The sequence below is a fragment of the Lycium barbarum genome, chromosome 4 (genome assembly GCF_019175385.1).
Source record: "Lycium barbarum isolate Lr01 chromosome 4, ASM1917538v2, whole genome shotgun sequence".
NCBI lineage: Eukaryota > Viridiplantae > Streptophyta > Magnoliopsida > Solanales > Solanaceae > Lycium > Lycium barbarum.
The window spans coordinates 55,848,696-55,874,085 of record NC_083340.1 but is presented as its reverse complement, the minus strand read 5'-3'; the positions used below and the strand labels follow the sequence as shown (position 1 = coordinate 55,874,085).

The 25,390-nt window shown below is 39.7% G+C and overlaps 1 long non-coding RNA gene across 1 annotated transcript; it reads left to right on the top strand.

The window, feature by feature from the left end:
• Positions 1 to 23,185: 23,185 nt before the first annotated feature.
• Positions 23,186 to 24,329, top strand: LOC132638433 (uncharacterized). Its single transcript, XR_009581730.1, has 3 exons — positions 23,186 to 23,316; positions 23,397 to 23,507; positions 24,273 to 24,329. It is a non-coding gene; the product is annotated as an uncharacterized LOC132638433 (long non-coding RNA).
• The last annotated feature ends 1,061 nt before the right edge of the window (positions 24,330 to 25,390 follow it).

Here is a 25,390-nt window from a genome sequence, read left to right as displayed (position 1 = left end):
GTTTTATGGTGTAACAACTGGATATTATTAAGAGGGGAGAATGCGCCCCCTCCGGTTTGGCAAGAATTTGTAGATGCTTTTGTCCGTCACTATTTGCCACCTGAGGTCCGCCGAGCTAGAGCGGATAGGTTCTTAAATCTAAGGCAAGGGAATATGAGTGCCCGAAAGTATAGCCTCTAATTAAATTCATTGGCTAGATATGCCCCGGCCATGGTGGCCAACATGGGAGATATAAAGCATAGGTTTGTAAGTGTCCTAAGGCCACATTTGTTCAAAGATTGCCTAACGGCTTCATTGCAACACAGAATGGATATTTCTTGCATTCAAGCTCATGCTCAAAATCTAGAAGAGCAACAACATCCACAAAGGGGCGAGCGTGATATGAATCAGGGGCCAAGTAAGATGGCCAGATCTATAGGTCCTGATAGCGACCATGGGAGGGGATCGAGGCGAACATATTCTAGACACTCAGGTCAGTCGGTGACTAGTGTACCCCTACGAGTTTCAGGCCAGGAGTCCGATTTTTCTAGTCATCCCGGACCGGATTGGAGTTTCACAGAGTCGGGCTCTCGATATAGGGGTGATTCAGGCCAGAGGAGATCATATATACCACAATGTACCCAGTGCGGTAAGCTACATTGGGGACCATGCCGATTGGGATCGGATGTTTGCTATGTTTGCGGCCAGTCAGGTCATATTATGAGAGAGTGCCCGTTTCGAGGCGGTAGGCATGTGGTTCAGCCTGCAGGATCAGTGGCTGGTTCTTCCTCGGTGCGCCCGGGAGGACAGACTTCCCCGGTTCCAGCAGTTCGAGGTAGAGGCAGAGGGGGAGCATCTACGTCAGGTGCCACTCAGCCCCGTATATATGCTTTAGTTGATCAACAGGATCCAGAGTCATTTCCCGACGCCGTCACAGGTATATCTGCACCTTTGATAATATGTGAAAAGAGAAATAAATATTTGTAGTATTAAACAAGTATGAATTGAGAGATTTCGTGCTATGTAGCGACGGTAATAGGGAAAGTGTAATTTGTGGTATTATGGTTCTCAAGTTTTAAGGAAGTAAGGTATGAAGAGTAGAACTTCCAAGATAGTAATGACGATAATTCTATGACTATAAGGAGCTATATATGTATAAGATAAAGAAGAGAGGTAAGACACGAGTATGTTAAGCCCGCACACATAAATTATCGTAGCTATAAATCATGGGAAACAGGATGACTACGATGTAGTATAGTATGGGATATAAGAATTAAAGATTTGAAGGCGAGGCAATGGGTTAAAAAGGTATATGCGAAACCCTTAAAGGGGGGGAAACGAGTAAAAGAACACAAGTATAGAGATCGAACGATAGACCCTAAGATATGACAGATAGATGTAATGAACGACGATATTAATGATATCAAAGATGCCTATGATCTTACATGTATATGCGCCTACTTACGGCTATTATGGAACCCCGAGCTTGTATGGCCGGGTAGAATATAGTATATCATACATATATATGATGCTACGCATGCACCACTATAGTTAGGTACGGATAACCCTGAGCCCTGGAAGGGCTAGGTATGTGGAATACCGAACCTTCATGGTTGGTTATGCTATGTATATAAAATCGATATGGGTACGACTATGCTAAGTGTATGTAATATATGTGATATGTATATGATACGAATATCAGTACAACTGTGTTACGGATATAGAGATGCTATGAAAATGAATATATAAGTGGATACGAGTATGAATGGGAATACAACTACGAACACGAATAGGTATACAGATATTGGTACATGAATATGTACAGGTGTGTGGCAAAATTACATTGCTATTATGCTTTTGGTCGTGTGTGGCCATAGATATGTTTACTATTATGTTGTGGCCCTGTAAGGCAATGATACTATGGGTTGTTGTGACAGGATGGTAGTGCCATAATACAGGGGAAACTCTGGAGAAATTTTTGTAGAAACCCGAGTGTTTAACATTCGAGGACGAATGTTCCAAAAGGGGGGAAGAATGTTACACCTTGGAAAATTCCCCGTACATGTACAGTGAATAGGTTGACGAAGGTCATAGTGTATGCGAAGTTTTGATGAGCAAGAAATAGTAATTGACGACCCTAAACGAGATTTCAAGAACATATAAGGTAAGGAACGAAAGTTGCTAAGGAAAGATAGGAATTTCGAATAACGAGACTATGATGGCATAATAATGTCTTAGAGAAGTGTGATGATGTCCCTAAGATTGATATTGAGGTGCTAAACAAGTGCCAAGAAAGTTCCATAAGGGTCGGAGATCAAACGAGTCGACGAAAACAAGTTCCGGAGAACTGGACAATATACGGCCAGACATACTGGCCGTATAATATATACGGACCGTATGTCCAGTCCGTAGATCCAGCCCAGAACACCAAGGTTCATTGGACCAAATATACGGTCCCAACATACGGTTAGTAAATATTATACAGACCGTATGTTGGTCCGTATAAAGATGGTCGGCCAGATTTGTATTTTTAATATAAGGGACCCTTTCATTTCATTTTTCATTCCATTCATTCTCCACACTTCAAGAACCATCTAGAAAACTCTCCACTCTTCCACTACAAGAGAAATCAAAGGAAAACTAAGGTCATCAACACCAAATCTATGAATCAAAGTGTATGAAACTCAAGTAAAGATCATCTTCTTCAAAGAAAACCAAAAGAGGTGAGATAGGGTTTTGTTACTAGAGGAGAAACTCCACTTAATACTTGCTCGACCATCATCCAAGGTAAGTTTCATGACCATTTTATGTTGTTTAATGTATTGGAAGGTTAAGATACCCGAATTGTAAAAGAGCATAGCAAATGGGTCATTCAAGAGTGAATAGTGTCATGAGTGAGTGGTAGTTGAATGGAATCATAAATGTTTGTGAGTATGAATATGTTATAAATGATATGTAGACTGTGAGATAAGTGTGATACACGGGAAAATACGATAGCGAACCTATAACAATAAATGTGAAGAAATTGGAGGGAAATGGTGGATTTTGTTTAAAGTATATAAAAGATGATTGTTGATTGCCATATTGTGATTGTTGTTGTGAGTGTTGGGAGTTGATACGGAATACGGGAAAAGTAGTATAAACAAAGGAAGTGCTGCCCAATTTTCTCTAGAAATAGTAGTGCGTTCTTATAGTTGGTTAACTAACGATCGTGCGAATCCTCTTTTTGAAGGTAGAGGAGTGACATTGAAGCAGAATAAGCAAATGCTAAATTGCTTAAACGAAAAAGGTATGTAAGGCTAGTCCCTTCTTTCTAAGGCATGAATCCCATGATATGATATTCCTTCCTTCTTCATGATTTTCCCTACGTATCAGAAACTATGAGTCTACGATTATAAGAGCATCACAAGATAATGAAAAGAGACACGTTACAAGTATGATGATGGTGATAATGAATCTAAGTCTAGAAGTCATAATGCTCATGATATGATATTCCTATGAAGTTAATGATCCTTATATGATTCCTATGATAGTATTTTCCTTACCTCTCCATGCCTTTCCTACCTCCCGGAAAACTAAGAGCCTATGTTTATGAATAGCCATATGGGATAAGACAAGAGGTATGTTACGAAGGCGGTACTGACAATGATGAGTCTAAGTCCAAAGATAATAAGGCCTACAATATCATAGTTCGACAAGGCTAATGATCCATATTACGATCCATTGATATTATCCATTGACTACACTCACCTTATACGCTAGTTCCTTCAAGGTGAGGCATAATGCTTATGAATGATCCATAATGGACTCGGGGGTTCTCGACCTTATGTCACCCCGACATTGTTATAGATTGCCCATAAGCCCTAATGCATGTTCTATGACCAATGTTCCGCCAAGTTGTGAGTCTATGTTCTTAGAGGATTTCATATGAGATAAAGGTAAGAGATATGCTATATAAAAGATAGTGGTAATGTTTAGCTTAAGCCTAAATATTATAAAGACTATCATACGCTAATTATATGAAATTCATGCTACGAATACGATGTAACTTTCATAAATTGTCTTTGAATTTAAATGTGTGCATTAATGAAAGGTTACGATAAGCTTATGAGATCTATATGATGACAATGATGATGATGAGATATAATGATCCTTGTGTGATGCATGTGACATGGTCGAGCCACTATGTGGCCGAATATGGAAGATATGTATTTGATACTGTCTAGCCACAACGTGGCCGAATACGGATACTGTCGAGCCACTGCGTGGCCGAATACGGATACTGTCGAGCCACAATGTGGCCGAATACGGACATTGTCGAGCCCTAAGTGGCCGAATACGGATAACGTTTTATGTGTATGAGTAGATACAGTATTATGATGATGTATACGCTATGATGATTCATGTACGACGATTATGTTTATGTGGTATGTGTATGAAATACATTCATCCTTAAAGGTCGCGCAGGTTTTGCCTTCATCTTATGACTTATGATTTCTCCATCACATTTATTTCATTCATGCCTTACATACTCAGTACAATATTCGTAAAGTCCATTTACGACCCAATCGTCCTTCAGTTGAGAGAAAATTCAATCTTCTGAAATACGGACCGTAAAGTTGTTTACGGCTCGTAAACTACATGGTCGTCTTTCACTTGCCAAAACTCATACTTTCTGCCAACTGCTCGAATGATTAAATACGTGATGGAATACAGACCATAAACTGAAATACGGTCCGTAAACTGAGCTCGTAAATTACCATCTTCTCAATCCTGCCTTTCTGGTTCTGTTTTCCTTAAACACGACCGTGGAATACGGACCGTAAACTGCATTTACGACCTGGTTCTGTACTTCAACTGTTGTCATGTCAAATCTGTTCCTTCACCTGAAAAACACTAAAAAACACGTAAAATCACATAGACTTGCTTAAAAACAAGTAAAACTTATAGTAAAAAAGCATCGATTGTGGCGTAAAATCACGCCACATCAGTCTGATCATAAGAGAGGCTCATTACTCCCATTATTCTATTAATCCAGGGACGCCGAGGATGTATCATGATATTAAGGAAGTCTATTGGTGGTATGAAATGACGAAAGACATAGCAGAGTTCATAGCACAGTGTTCGAACTGTCAGCACTGTTAGCAGGTGAAGATTCAGTATCAGAAGCCCGGGGAGTTATTGAAGGCTATGGAGATTCTGACTTGGAAGTGGGAAATAATCAATATGGATTTCAATACAGGCTTGCCCCATTCTCAGCATAAGTCTTATTCCGTATGGATAATTGTTCATAGACTAAAAAAATTGGCTCATTTTCTGCCTGTTAGGACTATTTACTCAACAGAGGATTATGCGAAGATTTATATTAAGGGTATAATATGAATTATGGTGTTTCGGTATCCATTATTTCTGATAGAGGTGCGCAATTTACAGCTAACTTCTGGAGGTCCTTTCAAAAAGGATTGGGGACTTAAGTAAGTCTTAGTACCGCATTTCACCCCCAAATAGATGAACAAGCTGACTTAACATTCAGACCCTTGAGAATATGTTGCGAGCATGTATGATAGACTTCAGAGGTAGCTGGGATGACCATTTGCCACGTATTGAGTTTGCATTTAATAATAGTTATCATTCCAGCATCTAAATAGCCCCGTATGAAGCTTTAGATAGGCAAAAGGGTAGATCACCTATCAGATGGTTCGAAATAGGGGAAACTAGGTTAGTAGGGTTAGATTTGATCTAACAAGCGGTGGGAAAGGTCAAACCTATTAAGGATCGATTACTGGCAACTTAGAGTCGCCAGAATTCTTATGAAGATAATCGCCGATGAGATTTAGAATTCCAAGTTGATGATTGGGTATTCTTAAAAGTATCCCCTATGAAAGGCATTATGAGATTTGGTAAGAAGGGTAAGCTTATCCCATGGTACATTTGTTACACCTTGGAAAACTCCCCGTTAACGTACAACGAATAGGATAGCAGAGAGAACGATGTATGCGATGTTTCGATAAGTAAGAAATGGCATTGGATGACCCTAATCGACACTCAAAAACAATTAACGAAAAGGAAGAAGGATTATCAAGGAAGGCAAAGGATGTGTCGTGCATCGGGTAAGAATTATGAGCAACGAATTAGTGATGGCATAATGATGTCTGAGAGAAGAGTGATAACGTCCCTTATATTGGTATTGAGGTACTAAACAAGTTTCAAGAAGGTTCCATAAGGATTGGAGATCAAACGAGTCGACGAGAATGAAATCGGAACAACTGGGCACTATACGGCCCAACATACGGACCGTATAAAATATACTGGCCGTATGTTAGGCCGTATATTTAGCCAAGGGGAAATCACCTACTGGACCAAACATACGGCCACACATACGGCCCGTATAAAATGTACGGACCGTATGTTGGTCCGTATGTCTCGGTTGGGACAGCTTTTATGATTTAATATAAGGACCTTCCCTTCAGTTTATTTCATTTCATCTCACTCCTCCACACACCAAGAAACCTCTAGAACCTTCTCCATCATTCATCCACAAGGATTCAAGGGAAAACCAAGATCAACTACACCAAATCTATGGAAACAAGTGTGTGAAACCTAGCAAGAGTTTATCTACACCAAGAAATCTCAAGGGAAGTGAGTTAGGGTTTTAGTGCAAGAAGAGAAGTTCTATTCAAGGGTTGTTCATCCATCATCTAAGGTGAGTTTTATGGTTATCCCATGTTTTTTAAGGTATTGGAAGGTTAAGACACTTGAATAGTAGAAAGACATAGGAAATGGGTCATGAATGAGTGAATAGTATCATTGTTGAACAATAGTTTGGGATGCATTATGAATGTTGGTATGTTGTGATTGTGAATGAGTGAATAGTATCATTGTTGAACAATAGTTTGGGATGCATTATGAATGTTGGTATGTTGTGATTGTGAATATGTTATAAATTACATTTAGACCATGGAATAGGTATGATATATGAGAAAACGCGATAAGGAGCTACAACCATAATTGTGGAGAAATTAAAGGGAAATGGTGAATTGTGGTAAATGTAGATAAATGATGATTGTTGTTTGTGATATTGTGAATGTTGTTATGAATGTTTGGGAGTTGATATAGAACATTGGAAAAGTAGTAGAAACAGCGGAAATGCTTCCCAATTTTCCCTAGAAATAGTAACACGTTCTTATAGCCGATTAACTAATGTTAATGCGAATTCTCTTGAAGGTAGAAATGTGGGCGTTGAAGGAGAGCAAGAAAGCGATAAACTAGTTAAATGGAAAAGGTATGTAAGGCTAATCCCTTCATTCAAAGGCATGAATCTTTCATGTTTTCCATGATCATCCTATACGATGGAGACTATGAGTCCGTAAATACACCAAACTACATACGCACATGATTAAGAAAGGAAATACGATACGAGCAGGATAATGATGATGATGAACATAAGTATGAGAAATACTAGTGTATAATAAGGTGTCCACGAAGTTAATAATTCTTTGTATGGTTTCATCGATGCTTCTCTTTGCGCACACTCACCTTAAATTTTTAGTTCCTTCAAGGTGAGATATGATGTTGATGATTACTCCATAATATAATCGGGGGCTCATGACCTTATGTCACCCCGACGTAACCATAGTTGCCTTCAAAGTCTAATGTATGCTCTTAATGATAAATGTATAATGATGCTGAGTCATGACAGGTCTATGAGACGATCAATAATGTAAGATTATGTTATGCCTATGAGATGTGTAAAAATGACGAATTTGTGATTGATTATGTGATGATATGATTCCACAGCGCCAAAATGGCCGTGCATGTCACCGCTAAGGCGGGCTGCATATGATTTCACCGTGCCTCAATGGTCGGGCATGTCACCGCTAAGGCGGGCTGCTATGTTTACACCGAGCCTAGAGGACCGGGCGTGATCACCACTAGTGGGCGGCATATGATGGTTACCCGGACGCAGGTTAACGATGAGGATTATGATGTGATGATATATGTAATGGGATGACATATATACCATGATTATATAAATATATGATATGTGTACGAAATGTATTCACCTATGAAACTCATGCAGGTTATATCTTTCTCTTATGGCTCATGATTCTTCTATTATAGTTATTTCATTCTTGTCTTACATACTCAGTACAATGTTCGTACTGATGTCCGTTTTCTTTTGATGCTGTGTTCATGCCCATTGGTAGATAGGGAGGTGAGCTTGATCCCGACTCGTAGGAGCTGTTAGCTGATTGAGGGCACTCCATTGTTCCGGAGGTGCTTGATTGTTCTTTTGTGTATATTTGTATATTTGGGGCACGACGGGGTCCTGTCCCGTCCCTATATCTAGCACTCCAGTAGAGGCTCGTAGATACGCAGTCTGGGTTATATGGTCACACGAGGTTGCCATTATGTATATATATATATACACACATATTATTTTGATAGCCTAAAGGCTTATGTCTATAAAGTTATTTACGTTCTCAAATGGAAAATGATTTTTCTTATGATTTGAGTATAAATTTGATAAAGAGCGTTAAATGAGTATGATGAGTAATAGAACGAGCGGTGCTCGGTGGTTAGCCCTGGGTACCCGTCGCGGCCACTAGTCGGGTCGTAACAGAAGTAGTATCAGAGCAGTTCAGTCCTAGGAAGTGTCTACGAGTCGTGTCTAGTAGAGTCTTGTTTATTGTGTGTTGCGCGCCACACTAATAAACAGGAGGCTACAGGGCATTTAGGAAAAATGACCATCTTTCTTCTTATAAGATCGTGCGATAGAGCCATGTATAATATTTTATCCTCCCTAACAGTGTGTTGTGATTTCAGAAATGCCGCCAAAGGGAAAGGCTACAGCCACCCAGAAAGGCAAGTCTACGGCAAAAAGGCGGGTAGAAAGAGAGCTGCCAATGAATGTGGAAGAGGGTGAATCACATAATGAGGCTCCATCTAACAATGCCTCCACTCCGCCTAATGTGGAAGAACAAGGGGGAGCTTTAGCTCCAATTCCTCCATCGGGTGCTTCGGGTCAACAAGTGACCGAGGCCATTCATTTATTGACATAGTTGGTTGCCGCCCAGGCACAGCGGCAGAATGCGGGCCCAAGTGATCAGTCAGCTAGTACCAGAGCCCGTGATTTTATGAGTTTGAATCCTCCGGAGTTTTTCAGGTCAAAGCCGGATGAAGACCCGCAAGGTTTCATTGATGAGATGTTGAGGACATTGAGGATTATTCATGCCTCCGAGACTGAATCTATGGAGCTAGCATCTTATAGACTCCGAGATGTAGCGGTATTGTGGTACAATAATTGGCTTGCATCAAGAAAAGAAAATGCGCCTCCTCCCGTGTGGCACGAATTTGTAGATGCTTTCATCCGACATTATTTGCCACCCGAGGTTGGCCGAGCTAGAGCGGATAGGTTCTTAAATCCTATGCAAGGAAACATGAGTGCTCGGGAATATAGCCTTCAATTTAATTCATTGGCTTGATATGCCCCGACTATGGTGGCCAATGTGGGAGATAGAGTGCATCGCTTTGTGAGTGGCCTAGGGCCACATCTATTCAAGGACTGTTTGACGGCTTCGTTGCAAGACGGGGTGGATATTTCCCGAATACAAGCCCATGCCCAGAACTTAGAGGGACGACAGCCACCACAAAGAAGTGATTGTGATATTGATAGAAGGCAAAGCAAGAGGGCCAGATCTATAGAGGCAGGAAGTGATTATAGAGGGGGATCAAGGCAAACATATTCTATACACTCAGGCAAGTCAGTAACTAGTGGGCCTCCAAAATTGGCAGATAGGAGATTTGATCGCTCTTTTCCTTCAGGACAGGGCCAGAGTTCGAGAGCTTCGGGTTCTTATTTTGGGGGTGATTATAGTCAGAGGAGACCACCAGTTCCACGATGTAGCTGGTGCAGGAAATTACACTCGGGGCCATGTCACCAGGACACAGATGCTTGTTATGTTTGTGGACAGACTGGGCATTTGATGCGAGATTGTCCCTTGCGGTATGGTAGAGGTGGGGTTCAGCCCACAGGTTCGGCAGCTGGTTCTTCTTCAGTGCGCCCGGTAGGGCAGACTCCCCAGATGTCCGCAGGTCGAGGTAGAGGCAGAGGGGGAGCATCTACTTCAGGTGCCACTCAGCCCCGTGTGTATACTTTAGCCGGACGATAGGATCTTGAGTCCTCCCCGGATATGGTTACAGGTACATTATCTGTATTTTCCCACGATGTGTATGCATTGATAGATCCAGGTTCTACATTCTCTTATATTACTCCGTATGTTGCTAGTTGTATTGGGGTGAAACCTGAGCCAATTAAACCTTTAGAGATATCTACTCCGGTTGGTGATCTCGTGATAGCTAGATAAGTGTATAAAAATTGTGTAATTGTGATATACAATCGCCAGACCAAAGCTGATTTAATTGAGTTGGAAATGATAGATTTTGACGTAATTATGGGTATGGATTGGTTGGCCTCATGTTATGCGAGCGTTGATTGCCGAATGAAAGTGGTTCGATTTCAATTTTCGGGAGAGCCCGTGCTTGAATGGAAGGGTAATACAGCCTCTCCAAAAGGTAGGTTTATTTCCTACCTTAAGGCAAGAAAGATGATAGCTAAGGGCTATATTTACCACCTAGTCCGAGTTCATAACACCGAAGCAAAGTCACCAATTTTCCAATCTGTTCCGGTATTGAATGAATTTCCAGATGTATTTTCAGATGAACTTTCAGGCCTTCCTCCAGAAAGAGAGTTTTATTTCGCTATCGATGTGTTGCCGGACACCAAGCCTATTTCTATTCCTCCTTATCGAATGGCTCCGGCAGAATTGAAAGAGCTAAAGGCACAGTTGAGAGATTTGCTTGAGAAGGGGTTTATTAGACCCAGTTCATCGCCGTGGGGAGCACCAGTTTTGTTCGTGAGAAAGAAAGATGGTTCTCTACAAATGTGCATTGATTATAGGCAGTTGAACAAGGTGACGATAAAGAACAAATATCCTCTCCCAAGGATTGATGATTTATTTGATCAACTACAAGGTGCCAAGTGGTTTTCTAAAATAGACTTGAGGTCGGGTTATCATCAAGTGAAGGTTAGAGAAGATGATATTCCCAAAACAGCTTTCAAAACGAGATATGGCCATTATGTATTCCGGTTGATGTCATTTGGATTGACTAATGCTCCGGCAGTGTTCATGAATTTGATGAATAATGTATTCAGGCCACTCTTACATTTATTCATGATAGTATTCATTGATGATATTCTGGTATACTCTCGCACAGAATCAGAGCATGCTGATCATTTACGTATCGTTCTTGGAATTCTTCGAGCCCGAGCATTATATGAAACATTTTCAAAGTGCGAGTTTTAGCTGAATTCTGTAACCTTTTTGGGCCATGTTATTTCAGGTGATGGCATTCGAGTCGACACTCAGAAAATTGAAGCTGTGAAGACTTGGCCAAGGTCTACGACGCCTACAGAAGTCCGTAGTTTTCTGGGATTGGCAGGTTACTATTGAAGGTTTGTAGAGGGGTTTTCCTCTATTTCAGCCCCAGTGACGAAGCTAACCCAGAAGTCGGCTAAATTTCAATGGAATGATGCTTGTGAACGCAGCTTCCAAGAGTTGAACATCATTAGCATTGTAGGAACAACATGCCACAATTTCTTGAATCTCTATACTCTAGCTCATTGTCATGACTATCATGCTCATAGAGGATTTAATATATGGAAGGGCTCTTAAGCTTCATCTTATAGAAGGATTTGTGAAAAGCTTGAAGGATTCATGCCTTTTGAAAGAAGAGTTAAGCTTCACATACCTTTCTCGTTTAAGCAATTTAGCGTTTGCCTATTCTCCTTCAATGTCACGACTCTACCTTCAAAAAGAGGATTCGTACGATCGTTAGTTAACCAACTATAAGAGCGCACTACTATTTCTAGAGAAAATTGGGCAGCACTTCCTTTGTTTCTACTAATTTTCCCATGTTCTATTTCAACTCCCAACATTTACAACAACACTCACAATATAGCAATCACAATTATCATTCATATACAATGGCCATGATCCACCATTTCTCTTCATTTTTCCCCACATTTATGGTTTTGGGTTCGCTATCATATTTTCCCATGTATCACACTTATCTCATGGTCTACATGTCATTTATAAAATATTCATACTCACAACATACTAACATTCATGATTCAATTCAACTACCACTCACTCATGACACTATTCACTCTTGAGTGACCCATTTGCTATGTTTTTCTACAATTCGGGTATCTTAACCTTCCAATACCTTAAACAACATGAAATGGTCATGAAACTTACCTTGGATGATGGTTGAACAAGTCTTGAGTGGAGTTTCTCCTCTAGCAACAAAACCCTATCGCACCTCTTTTTGTTTTCTTTGATGAAGATGAAATTTACTTGGGTTTCACACTCTTGTTTTCATGAACTTGGTGTTGTTGATCATGGATTCCCTTTGAATCTTAGTGGATGAGTGATAAGGAATATTCTAGAGTTTTGTTGAAGAGAAGAGAGGGGATATGAAATGAAAAATAAATGAAAAAGGTCCCTTACAGTTAAACTTAAAAGCTGCCCGACCACCCTTATACGGACCACCATACGGTCTGTACTATTTATACGGACCGTATGTATGGGCGTACATCTGGTAAAGTGACTTGTGGCCTTCTTGGCCAATTATACGGTTAAATATACGGCTGGTATAAATTATACGGTCCGTAGATTGGGCCGTATAATGCCCAGTGAGTCCGTTTTCGTTCTCTTCGTCTCGTTTGGTCTCCGATCCTTATGGAACCTTCTTGGCACTTGTTTAACACTTCAATAACCATCTAAAGGACGTTATTGCTTATCTCTAAGCCCTCATTATGCCATCACCAAATCGTTGCTTGTTATTCTTATCCGATAAACAATGTATGATTCATTTTCCTTAGCAACTTTCTTTCCTTGCAGTGTATGCCTTCAGAATCTCATCGAGGGTCATTTAACACTCTTTATTACTCATCAAAACATCGTATACGCTACGCTCTTGGTTAGCTTATTCACTGTACATATACGGGGGATTTTCCAAGGTGTAACAGGCAGTTTATGTGAAGTTCCTCCAGAAAAGAAAGAGATAGTTCATGAGCTCTACCAATTAGCTAACCTCGGAGTGCGTGTAATTGATTCGGGTAGTGCAGGGATTGGTATTAGTGATCCCATAGTTTCATCTCTGAATATAGAAGTGAAAGAGCGTCAGTATGAAGATCCTCATTTGTGTCATTACAGAGACACATCTCATGGAAAAGATAAGTCCCCATTTGACATTTCCAGGGATGGAATTCTTAGATACCGAGGCAGGCTATGTGTTCCAAATGTTGCAGAATTACGTCGTAGAATTCTAGAAGAAGCCCATTACTCTCGGTATTCTATTCACCCAGGTGCAACCAAAATGTATCATGATCTCAAGTTGATATATTGGTGGGATGGCATGAAAAGAGACATAGCAGAATTTGTAGCTCAGTGTCCAAATTGCCAGCAAGTAAAAGTCGAACATCAAAAGCCAGGAGGATTATTGCAAACGATGGAAATCCCTACTTGGAAATGGGATGTGATCAATATGGATTTTATTGTGGGGTTACCTCGTTCCCGAGGCAAGTATGATTCTATATGGGTTATTGTGGACAAACTCCCGAAATCAGCCCATTTTCTTCCAGTTAAAACTACCTACTCAGCAGAAGATTATGCAAGGCTATATCTCAAAGAAATCGTGCGACTTCATGGTATTCCACTATCCATTATCATAGATAGAAGGGCACAGTTTACAGCCAAGTTCTGGAAATCCTTTCAAGAAGTTCTAGGTACCCAAGTGAAACTTAGCACAACATTTCATCTGCAAACTAATGGACAAGCTGAACGTACTATACAGACCTTGGAGGATATTCTAAGGGCGTGTGTTTTAGACTTTGGTGGTAGTTGGGATGATCATTTACCATTGATTGAGTTTGCATATAACAACAACTACCATTCCAGTATCCAAATGGCTCCGTATGAAGCATTATATGGAAGAAAGTGTAGGTGCCCAATCGGATGGTTTGAAATAGGAAAGTATAGTTAATAGGCCCTGAATTGATTCAGCAAGCGGTAGAAAAAGTCAGGGTGATCCGAGATCGATTGTTGACAGTCCAAAGTCGCCAGAAATCTTATGCGGACAACCGCCAGCGAGACCTGGAATTTCGGGTTGATGATTGGGTATTCTTGAAAGTGTCGCCAATGAAAGGGGTGATGAGATTTGGCAAGAAAGGGAAGTTAAGTCCTAGATACATTGGGCCCTACAAAATTATCCGCAAGGTGGGTCATGTAGCCTATGAATTAGACTTGCCTTCAGAGCTTGAATAGGTCCATCAAGTCTTTCATGTCTCAATGCTCCGCAAATGCGTTGGAGATCCTATGAAGATTGTTCGAATTGATGATGTGCAAGTGACACAAAGCCTAGCATATGAAGAAGTGCCTATTGCCATTTTAGACAGGCAAGCGCGAAGACTTCGAAACAAGGAAGTAGCTTCAGTCAAAGTCTTGTGGCGAAACAACAACCGAGAAGAAATGACTTAGGAAGCGGAACAGAAAATGAAATCCATATATCCGCACTTATTTCAACCCTCAGGATAGATTCATGATGAATCACCAAGATTATGAGGTATGTATGCTTACTTTTCATGCTTTTGGTCGTGTGTGGCCAATTTACATTACTATCGTGTTGTGGCCCTGTGAAGCAATATTATTATGGGTTGTTGTGACAGGATGATAGTGCCATATTACAGGGGAAACTCTGGCGAAATTTTCGTAGAATTCCCGAGTGTTTAACATTCGAGGACGAATGTTCGAAATGGGGGGAAAAATGTTACACCTTGGAAAACTCCCCATTAACATACAGTGAATAGGATAGAAGAGAGCATGATGTATGCGATGTTTCAATAAGTAATAAATGGCATTGGATGACCCTAATCGAGACTCAAAAACAATTAACGAAAAGGAAGAAGGCTTATCGAGGAAGGCAAAAGATGTGTCGTGCGTCGGGTAAGAATTATGAGCAACGAATTAGTGATGGCGTAATGATGTCTGAGAGAAGAGTGATAACGTCCCTTATATTGGTATTGAGGTACTAAACAAGTTTCAAGAAGGTTCCATAAGGATTGGAGATCAAACGAGTCGACGAGAATGAAATCGGAACAACTGGGCACTATACGGCCCAACATACGGACCGTATAAAATATACTGGCCGTATGTTAGGCCGTATATTTAGCCAAGGGGAAATCACCTACTGGACCAAACATACGGCCACACATACGGCCCGTATAAAATGTACGGACCGTATGTTGGTCCGTATGTCTCGGTCGGGACAACTTTTATGATTTAATATAAGGACCTTCCCTTCAGTTTATTTCATTTCATCTCACTCCTCCACACACCAAGAAACCTCTAGAATCTTCCATCATTCATCCACAAGGATTCAAGGGAAAACCAAGATCAACTACACCAAATCTATGGAAACAAGTGTGTGAAACCTAGCAAGAGTTTATCTACACCAAGAAATCTCAAGGGAAGTGAGTTAGGGTTTTAGTGCAAGAAGAGAAGTTCTATTCAAGGGTTGTTCATCCATCATCTAAGGTGAGTTTTATGGTTATCCCATGTTGTTTAAGGTATTGGAAGGTTAAGACACTTGAATAGTAGAAAGACATAGGAAATTGGTCATGAATGAGTGAATAGTATCATTGTTGAACAATAGTTTCGGATGAATTATGAATGTTGGTATGTTGTGATTGTGAATATGTTATAAATGAAATTTAGACCATGGAATTGGCATGATATATGAGAAAACGCGATAAGGCGCTATAACCATAATTGTGGAGAAATTAAAGGGAAATGGTGAATTGTGGTAAATGTAGATAAATGATGATTGTTGTTTGTGATATTGTGAATGTTGTTATGAATGTTTGGGAGTTGATATAGAACATGGGAAAAGTAGTAGAAACAGAGGAAATGTTTCCCAAATTTTCCCTAGAAATAGTAACACGTTCTTATAGTCGATTAAGTAATGTTAATGCGAATTCTCTTGAAGGTAGAAACGTGGGCGTTGAAGGAGAGCAAGAAAGCGATCAACTAGTTAAACGGAAAAGGTATGTAAGGCTAATCTCTTCCTTCAAAGGCATGAATCTTTCATGTTTTCCATGATCATCCTATACGATGGAGACAATGAGTCCGTAAATACACCAAACTACATACGCACATGATTAAGAAAGGAAATACGATACGAGCAGGATAATGATAATGATGAACATAAGTATGAGAAATCCTAGTGTATAATAAGGTGTCCACGAAGCTAATAGTTAAATGTATGGTTTCATCGATGCTTCTCTTTGCGCACACTCACCTTAACTTGTTAGTTTCTTCAAGGTGAGATATGATGTTGATGATTACTCCATCGTGGGCTCACGACCTTATATCACCCCGACGTAACCATTGTTTCCTTCAAAGACTAATGTATTCTCTTAATGATAAATGTATAATGATGGTGAGTAATGATAGGTCTATGAGACGATCAATAATGTAAGATTATGTTATGCCAATGAGATTTGTAAAAATGACGAATTTGTGATTGATTATATGATGATATGATTCCATCGCGCCAAAATGGCCGGGCATGTCACCGCTAAGGCGGGCTGCATATGATTCCACCGTGCCTCAATGGTCGGGCATGTCACCGCTAAGGCGGGCTGTTATGTTTACACCGAGCCTAGAGGGCCGGGCATGATCACCACTAGTGGGCGCCATATGATGGTTACCCGGACGCGGGTTAACGATGAGCATTATGATGTGATGATATATGTAATGGGATGACATATGTACCATAATTATATAAATATACAATATTTGTACGAAATGTATTCACGTATGAAACTCATGCAGGTTATATCTTTCTCTTATGGCTCATGATCCTACTATTTTATTTATTTCATTCTTGTCTTACATACTCAGTACAATGTTCCTACACGTCCGTTTTCTTTGGACGCTGTGTTTATGCCCATAGGTAGACAAGGATGTGAGCTTGATCCAGACTCGTAGGAGCTGTTAGCTGATTGAGAGCACTCCATTGTTCCGGAGGTGCTTGATTGTTCTTTTGTGTATATTTCTATATTTTGGGCACGACGGGGTCCTGTCCCGTCCCTATGTCTAGCACTCCAGTAGAGGCTCGTAGATACGCAGTGTGGGTTATATGGTTTATATGGTCACACGAGGTTGCCATTATGTGTTTATATATATATATATATACACACATATTATTTTGATAGCCTAAAGGCTTATGTCTGTAAAGGTATTTATGTTCTCAAATGGAAAATGATTTTTCTTATGATTTGAGTATAAATTTGATAAAAGAGCGTTAAATTATTATGATGAGTAGTAGAACGAGCGGTGCTCGGTGGTTAACCCCGGGTACCCGTCGCGGCCCCTAATCGGGTCGTGACAACATTGGACCTTACAGGATTATATGTAGAGTGGGTTAGGTGGCCTATATGTTAGATTTACCTTCAGAGTTGGATTCAGTCCATCTGATCTTCCGTGTGTTGATGCTTCATAAGTGTATTAGAGATCCTTCCAGAGTCGTACCTGTTGATGATGCTCAAGTTACCAAGTAATTATCATATGAAGAGATCCTCATTGTTATACTAGACTGACAGGTTCAGAGATTAAGGAGATGACTTGGGAAGCTAAGGAAAATATGAAGTCCAGGTATCTTCACTTATTTCCACTCCTAAAGGAGGTTCAGACAGAGGTACCATTTCCTTCAGATGCGTAACATTCATTTCTTATGATTACAGGTCGTGTGAGGCCATTATTGCTTTTGCTTATTGTGGCCCTCTGTGGCGTTATATATTTTTGGTTGTTGTGACGAGTTGGTAGTGGTGCAGTCACAGAGAAAACTCTGTCAAATTTTTTATAAGATCCCTAGGAGTTTAAAATTCGAGGAAGAATGCTCTTAAGTGGGGAAGAATGTTACACTTCGCCTTTCGCATACGTTAAAGTTTCATCTTAAGTCGGTTGTCATAGGCTAGTATTGGGAGTCATTTACGGAATTGAGTATGAGACTTATGGGTGCATCTCAGAGTTACATAAGCCTTTAAACATGTTTGAACAAGATTACCAAGGTTAGACGTTAAACGAATCGGAAAGAATGTGTTTCGCAAGAAAATCGAAAGAAGGTAATTCCATGGCGGGTTTCACGGTCCATGGAACATTACATGGTCGTGAAAAGGAGGCAGCCACCACCATGAATTTGTGATAGTGGGGTGGAGCCACTGGACCAAGTTCACGGCCTGTGAAATAATTCACTGTCCGTGAAAGGAACCGTGTAATTGAGGCGGTGGAGATTTTGTTCCTTGATTATAAATTAAAGGGCCATGACTTGGGGCTCATTTTCACCAAAATCAGATCCATAGTGCCTCTCCAAGCTCTCTCCACCATCCCTAATCATCCATAACCATCCCAAATCATATCAAGATAAGATTCAACCCTAAAATCTTCAACAGACTCATAAAAGGTGTTGGTTCTTGGTTCTAGTTGGAGTTGTGGTGACTAAGTCATGGGGAAAGGTTAGTGTGTGACTTAAGAACTTAAAGTATAAGGTATTTTCTTCATCTTATTACTTATGTTGAGTTGATATGGACGTTTAGTAAGTCTTAAGATGAAGATAATCACGGTAGATAAGTCATCAGGTATTGAGTTGAAGTTGATGGTTATGAATTAATTTTGAAGGGAGCTTTAGATTGATTTAACTTTAATTTTAATGTAATCTCTTGCCTATGGTATTGTAGATGTTGTTGTTGTTGTTGTTTTAGAGTTTGATGGAAGTGGATGACATAGGGGAAATGCTGCCCGATTTCGTTAGCTCATCAATTGATTTAGTTTAATCTTATGAGAGTTTCAGTGACTTAACCATAGTATGAATCATCTTGAATGTAGACTTGCAAGCTCGGGAGGACATACGTTGAGTGGTTAAGTAGACGACGAGGTATGTTAAGGTTGTCCATTTCCTTTTTTTTGGCATGATTCTTATGAACAAAACATACACGTAATTTTAATCCATGATGGTTCAACTTTTAGAGTCAGGAATGATCCATTTCATGTTCTATAATGTATTATCAGAAAGTCTTCCTTCAGATTCAGTATGATTGATAGTCTGAAGTGCATTCGTGTTTTGATGATTGTCAAACTGTTTCAGAACCAGATAGAGACCTAGTCTGTAATCTGCTCTTTTTGCACCTTGCACTGTCGGTAGAGACAACTATCAAGCTATGCCAGTTATTGCACACAAGTACAGCTGTGAGTTGGCCTATGCTTTAGGTCAAAATTAAAGAGTGGTCTCTTTCCGCCTCACATGCTCTCACTATATATACAATATGATGGCAACATATTGAGTATACTTTAAAACCCAATCTAAATCATGCAAAGCTGCCAACACAAGTTCTCAATATATCTCAAGAACTAAGTCAACTACAAGTTGAAGAACCTGATCCAGACACAAGTTTTAGTCTAAGTTCTTTGTACTGTTGTGATCCTTTGTTCGTTTGTGCTTAAATTATAAACCTAATTTTCTGTGTTAAAAAGTTGTTTGTCGGTGTTTTGAAAAGTCTCATACTTGCTAGAAGTGTGTTTCCACAAGCTTTTGAGTGTTACACTAGGCTAGAGTTAGTCTAGGTATATTAGTGGTCATTGGCTAGAGTTAGTCAAGTAGAGGTGCCTGCAATCTGAGCATTGCAAGTATGGAGGGGTTACAGAATTAGTTCCTAGGTTGCATAAGCATTATTGTAAGGGTGAAAAATTATGGGGGTTAGTTCCTAGATTATGATAGAGTTGTAAACTAAAGTTTCTCGTATAGTGAAGTTGAAATCCTATTGGGGTAGGTCGTGATTTTTAATTCCATGCGATAGGATTTTTCCTTGTAAAAATCTTGTGTTGACTCTCATACTGCATTGCATAAGGGAACTGGTGCACAACTAGGTCTCTCATATACTATTTCGTGGACTTACAACCTGTATTAATTGGTATCACAGCAGGTTCTTTCTAAAAGGTCAACATCTAGAAAAGATCTTCATCATGGCCAGTTCACTAAACCAAATGAAGGGAGAGTGCATCATAAGTCCTCCAAGATTCAGTGCAGAACACTATGATAAGTGGAAGGCAAGAATGGAAGACTTCATCCCTGTTGAGGATCCAGAACTGTGGAACATCATTTATGATGGTCCTTGTTTGTTTGCTCACTAAAGCTATACTCTACGACAAGACTAGAGAGCTTTGCACATTCTTTAAAGCCTTGGATAAAAAGAGCACAATCTGGTTTCTTCCTGTAAAATAGAAAAGGAAATCTGGAAAGCTCTTAAAAGAACATGTGTTGGAATAGACAAAATCAGCACAAAGCTTGGATCTCTTAAGATGAAAGATGGTGAGGCCACTCAAGATTCATAAAGAATAAATAGTATTGATAATAAGAGCAGAAGTGAGTAAAGCGATGATGACTTAGAAATTGCATATCTCACTCACAGTCATCAACATCATAGATCTACAAGAACAAGTTGAAGAAGTTACCAAGGAAAATCATATACTAAACAGCCATATCAAAGAGCTGTTGAATATGATTCATGGAAGGAAAGAGATAGCAAAAGGAGATCAGGAGGGGCATAAAGGTAGACAAGAATGTGAAACCCAAAGAATCAGCAGTCTCAATCATCATCAAAACGAAGATACTCCAAACAGCCATATCAAAGAGCTGTTGAATATGATTCATGTAAGGAAGGAGATAGGAAAAGGAGATAAAGAGGGGCATAAAGGTAGACAAGAATATGAAACCTAAAGAATCAGCAGTCTCAATCATCGTCAAAATGAAGATACTCCCAAACAAAGGTCAAGAGAGGAGGAACCTGGTCCGCACCAAAAAAAAGGAAGACGTACCTGGTTTAGAAAGAGGAAGCTCAAGCTTTACTGGTCATCAACTTAAGCGTAACATCTCGTAAATCCGTATGGAATATGAAAGCGTTATACAAGTCATTTTGAACCTTATAAGTTAGGTTGTGCTCACAATTTGGGACCTAGAAACCAAAACGGGGAGTGTTGGGATAAAAATCCCATTTCAACGGCAACTGGGAGATTTTACGACAAAAGTACGGCTCGTACATCAAAGTTTGGCCCGCACTTTGTGGACGTTCTTTGGTCTTTTCAAATCGGAACTTTCTGGAAATTTTAGGGAAAGTACGGCCCGTATTTCAATGAACGGGACGTCTTTCTGCCCGTCCTTTCCCCGTGTCTCAACAATTGCCTCTATAAATTCTTGGAAGCACAGCCTAAAAGAATGGTCCGTACTTAGAAGTACGTCCCGTCCTTCTTTGACGTACTTCTCCTGCATCCATCAGAAACTTTAAAAACAATGGTTTAGTTAATTTTACCACTTTTCAGTTGTTCATAAACCCTAAGTACGAAATTACTTCTCAAACCTCCTATTTCAAGGGAGTACAAGCTTGGTATCAAAGCCTAGGTTTAAATACGTCCTAGGATTATTGTCGGTGTCTGTGGGGCTGTTTCTAGTGGAGATTTCCTTGTGCAGCCTGATCACCTGCATGACCGAGAAACTCCAGGACATTCATAGGTGTTTCCTATTCTTCTTGATTCTAGATTGTGTTGTAGAGCTGAAGTCCTTTTAGGATCGTTCTAATTTCGCTCATTAATTCGTGCCTTGCAGATATGTCTCTGATGCAATCCAAAAATTGTAACCGAGGGCAACCCATGAGAGCTAACCGAAATCTCGGGGGCGCGAATACTGGTAACGGGAACGATGTTGGAAACCAAGCACCGCCTCCAACATCGACTACTCCTGCTATTCCTGTTGCGGGTCTGCCTAAGATTGGTACGATGCAAACTGATATTCAAATGTTGACTGCATTGGTTGCGGCTCAGCAGCAGCGTGGAGGTATGGGACCTCATGGTGGAGGAAGACTTAAGCAATTCCTAGACCTAAAGTCACCTGAGTTCTTCAGGTCAGGAGACATGGATGACCCCCAGCACTTTTTAGATGCGACTTTTAAGGCATTGAGGGCAATGGATGCCTATGATCCCAAAGCTGTGAGGCTTGCCTCTTATCAGGTGAAGGATGTTGCTCTCGCATGGTTTGAGATGTGGGAGCCTTAGTGGGGTGACATTTTCCTTAGCTCCTACGCAGGGTGAATTTGAAGGGGCATTCATGGAAAGGTTTTTGTCTGATGAAAAGAGATTTGTTATGGCTATGAAATTTGAAAATATGGAACAGGGTAACAAGTCGGTTTGTGAGTATTGTTTGGAGTTCACCCGTCTGTCAAAGTATGCTTTATACATGATTGTGACTGAAAAGCACAGGTTGACTCGTTTTGTGAAAGGCTTGGTACCACGTATCAAGTCTGCATGTGCTGCTGCTGCTATGTTGCATCCCGTATTTTTGTGCGTTGGAAAGCGTGCGAGTTAAATGACATTAGTAACAAAAGCGAGGTTATTCCTCAAGCTCATAGGTGGGTAGAGTTATGGTACATATGTATTGAAAGGATTAGAAGTCAAGTGAATTGGATAAAATAATTTTCATTAAGGTTCAACGTTTATTTGAGTGAAATACGGTCCAAGCTATAATACCCCGTATTTTTGGACTAGGAAATTGTACCGCCAAACATGAGAAAATTTACTCGATCCCGGAGGATTTGGTCATTTCAAGCATGAAAATCAAAGAACTTGGTGTATACAAGGATGAGGTCCAGAAATAATTTAGGACGTAACAAGGGTGACGACGGTGATTGAGAATAATATTTTATGTGTACCAAAAGGGACTATGGACTAGTGCTATATCACATAATTGTGATAATAAGTATATGAAGTGTGTTAAAAGTGGTTCATTTTTAAGTGGATTGAGATCAAGACAATTAGTTATGTAGGTAATTGGTTAATAGTGGAATAAAGTGGAAGAGTAAGGAATTAATTATGGTATTGATTAAATAACTAGATAAGTGTCATTTGCATGCATCCACGTGGAATAATGAGGCTAATGAGGCTTATGACTTGGCACTTTTATAAAGTTAGGTGGCAGCCAAATGATGGATAAGTATTAAGTAGTAAATTTTAGTTAGGGGAATTATATTAGTTCATTTTGGGGGGACATAAACAAAGTTTCTATACAAAGTTGCTGTAACGTTGTTTGCTAAGTGAATATCAATGTGATCTATCTTTGAGAGGATGATTAACATTTTATTAAGAGCAATCACGTTTTTTTCTATTTAAGGTAAGTAATAAGATTGAGCTTTCTCAAATTGATTCTTCCATTGATTTCACGATTCTGATATTAATTCCCTCCGATTTTAGTGGATTGAAAGTTAATTCATAATGAAGTAAAGTGGTGGGAAGTTCGAAAGAGGAAAACCAAAGTATGCCCCATCGCCAACGACCTGCCACGAGCTCATATGTGCATCCAAGGTATGTATTTGACAAGAACTTACGAATCGACGATCGGTAGTCGAATATGAATTGTTGTAGTTTAATAGGATATATGGAAGTGGCGTGCATGATGTTTCATGGTTAAAAATTTGTGGACTGTTTGGTGGTTGTTATAAATTGTTTGGTGTGCTGGAATATCGTGGGATTGGTTGTAGTTGTTATTGTTATGTTTGTTGTTATACTATGTATATACGAAAATAAAGAAGTGTATACAAGCATCGATATAGGAATTTATATTGGGCTGTTTTGGAAGTGATTTAGGAATGGATTTGATTCTATTTGAATATGTATTTGTTAATATTGTTATTGGTATTGTGATTGATATTTTGGCTAAATTGTGGGAATTGATGAAATAAACCCGAACTTGAGAATAAAATCGTCACTTGGAGAGAGTTGAGTTTGTGGGCTGTTTTCTCGTTATAATCATATGATATAAGGATAGAATTTGTAGTAAATGACTTCCTTATCTTATTGAGAATGTTATTAAGTTAAGAAAGAAGCATACAAAAGGTGACATGGGTTGTACAGATCCTACTTCAAGCTTGACGATAATTATAAAGTATTATGAGGTCATTACGGATATATATGTTTTGCTGTTGAGATCTATTTTTTGTCATTTTGGCGGTTATTGTGATATATGGAATTGGGGAAATGCTGCCTGTTTCGTTTCAGGATCAAATTATCAATTGATATACACGATATACGAAAGCCATCTAAAGTCGTGCATGTATTTCCTTGTTATAGGATTAGCATCAACATTAAGACGAGTTCGTTTTGGGTTTATATTGGCGACTTAAGGTATGTGAAGCTAACCCTTCTTTCTTTTTGGCATGATCTTTATGAAACAAACAGATGACGTGTATATGCCTCCAAAGAAGCTCCTATTCTTAGAGACACTAGGATGGCTAATGTTCTTGATTCCCAAAACTTATTTTATTATGTCTTGATACGTGTCTATGATTTCAGATGTCCTATTTTGATGTAATCCATAGTGATATTCGAAGGGTACTTGTGATGACTATTGTCTTGATTTTTAAATGATAGTTCACTTTGATTATTCTATTGAGTCTTAGATATGATTTAGTTTTCATATGGTTGCTCACTACTCTGCTCGTGCATGCCGTAATATATCTTTCACCAAGTCCCGGGCCGGGTATGTTTTCGTGCACAGTTTCACTGCATTGTTCACCGAGTCCCTCACTAGAGGGCTGGTACGGTATATATATATATATATATATATATATGATGATGATATGATTATGGCGCCGAGGATGGTATATGATGACTTTATTCACCGAGTCCCATAATGGGTTTGGTATGATATATGATATTGATATGCATGATTTTCATTTCATAAGGCACAAGTACATTGGTATCTTGATTGTTATACTTGTCTCCTGTAATCTTTATTTCAGTCATGATCTTCTTTATTGTATTTCATGCTTTATATACTCAGTACATATCTCGTACTGACCTCCTTTCTTCGGGGGGCTGCGTTTCATGCCCGCAAGTACAAATACTCGATTTGATGATCCTCCAGCTTAGGACTTCTGCTCATCTGTTTGGAGAGCTCCATTGTTTCGGAGCCTAGATATTTTGGTACAGATCTTTCGATATAGACTTATGTATATGTCCAGGGGTACGGCGGGGCCCTGTCCCGTCATATTTCACTCTTATACTCTTAGAAGTCTGTAGACATATGTGGGTTGTGTATGGGTTATGGTCAGCTGTGTCGATATCATTTATTTTGGGTATTCCCGTATATAGTGGCAGCCTTGTCGGCTTGCATGTTATGTCTTGCTTTGGTTAGCTGTGACTCCTCAAGAGACAGGTTATTATGATATATGGCGTTATGAATCTTT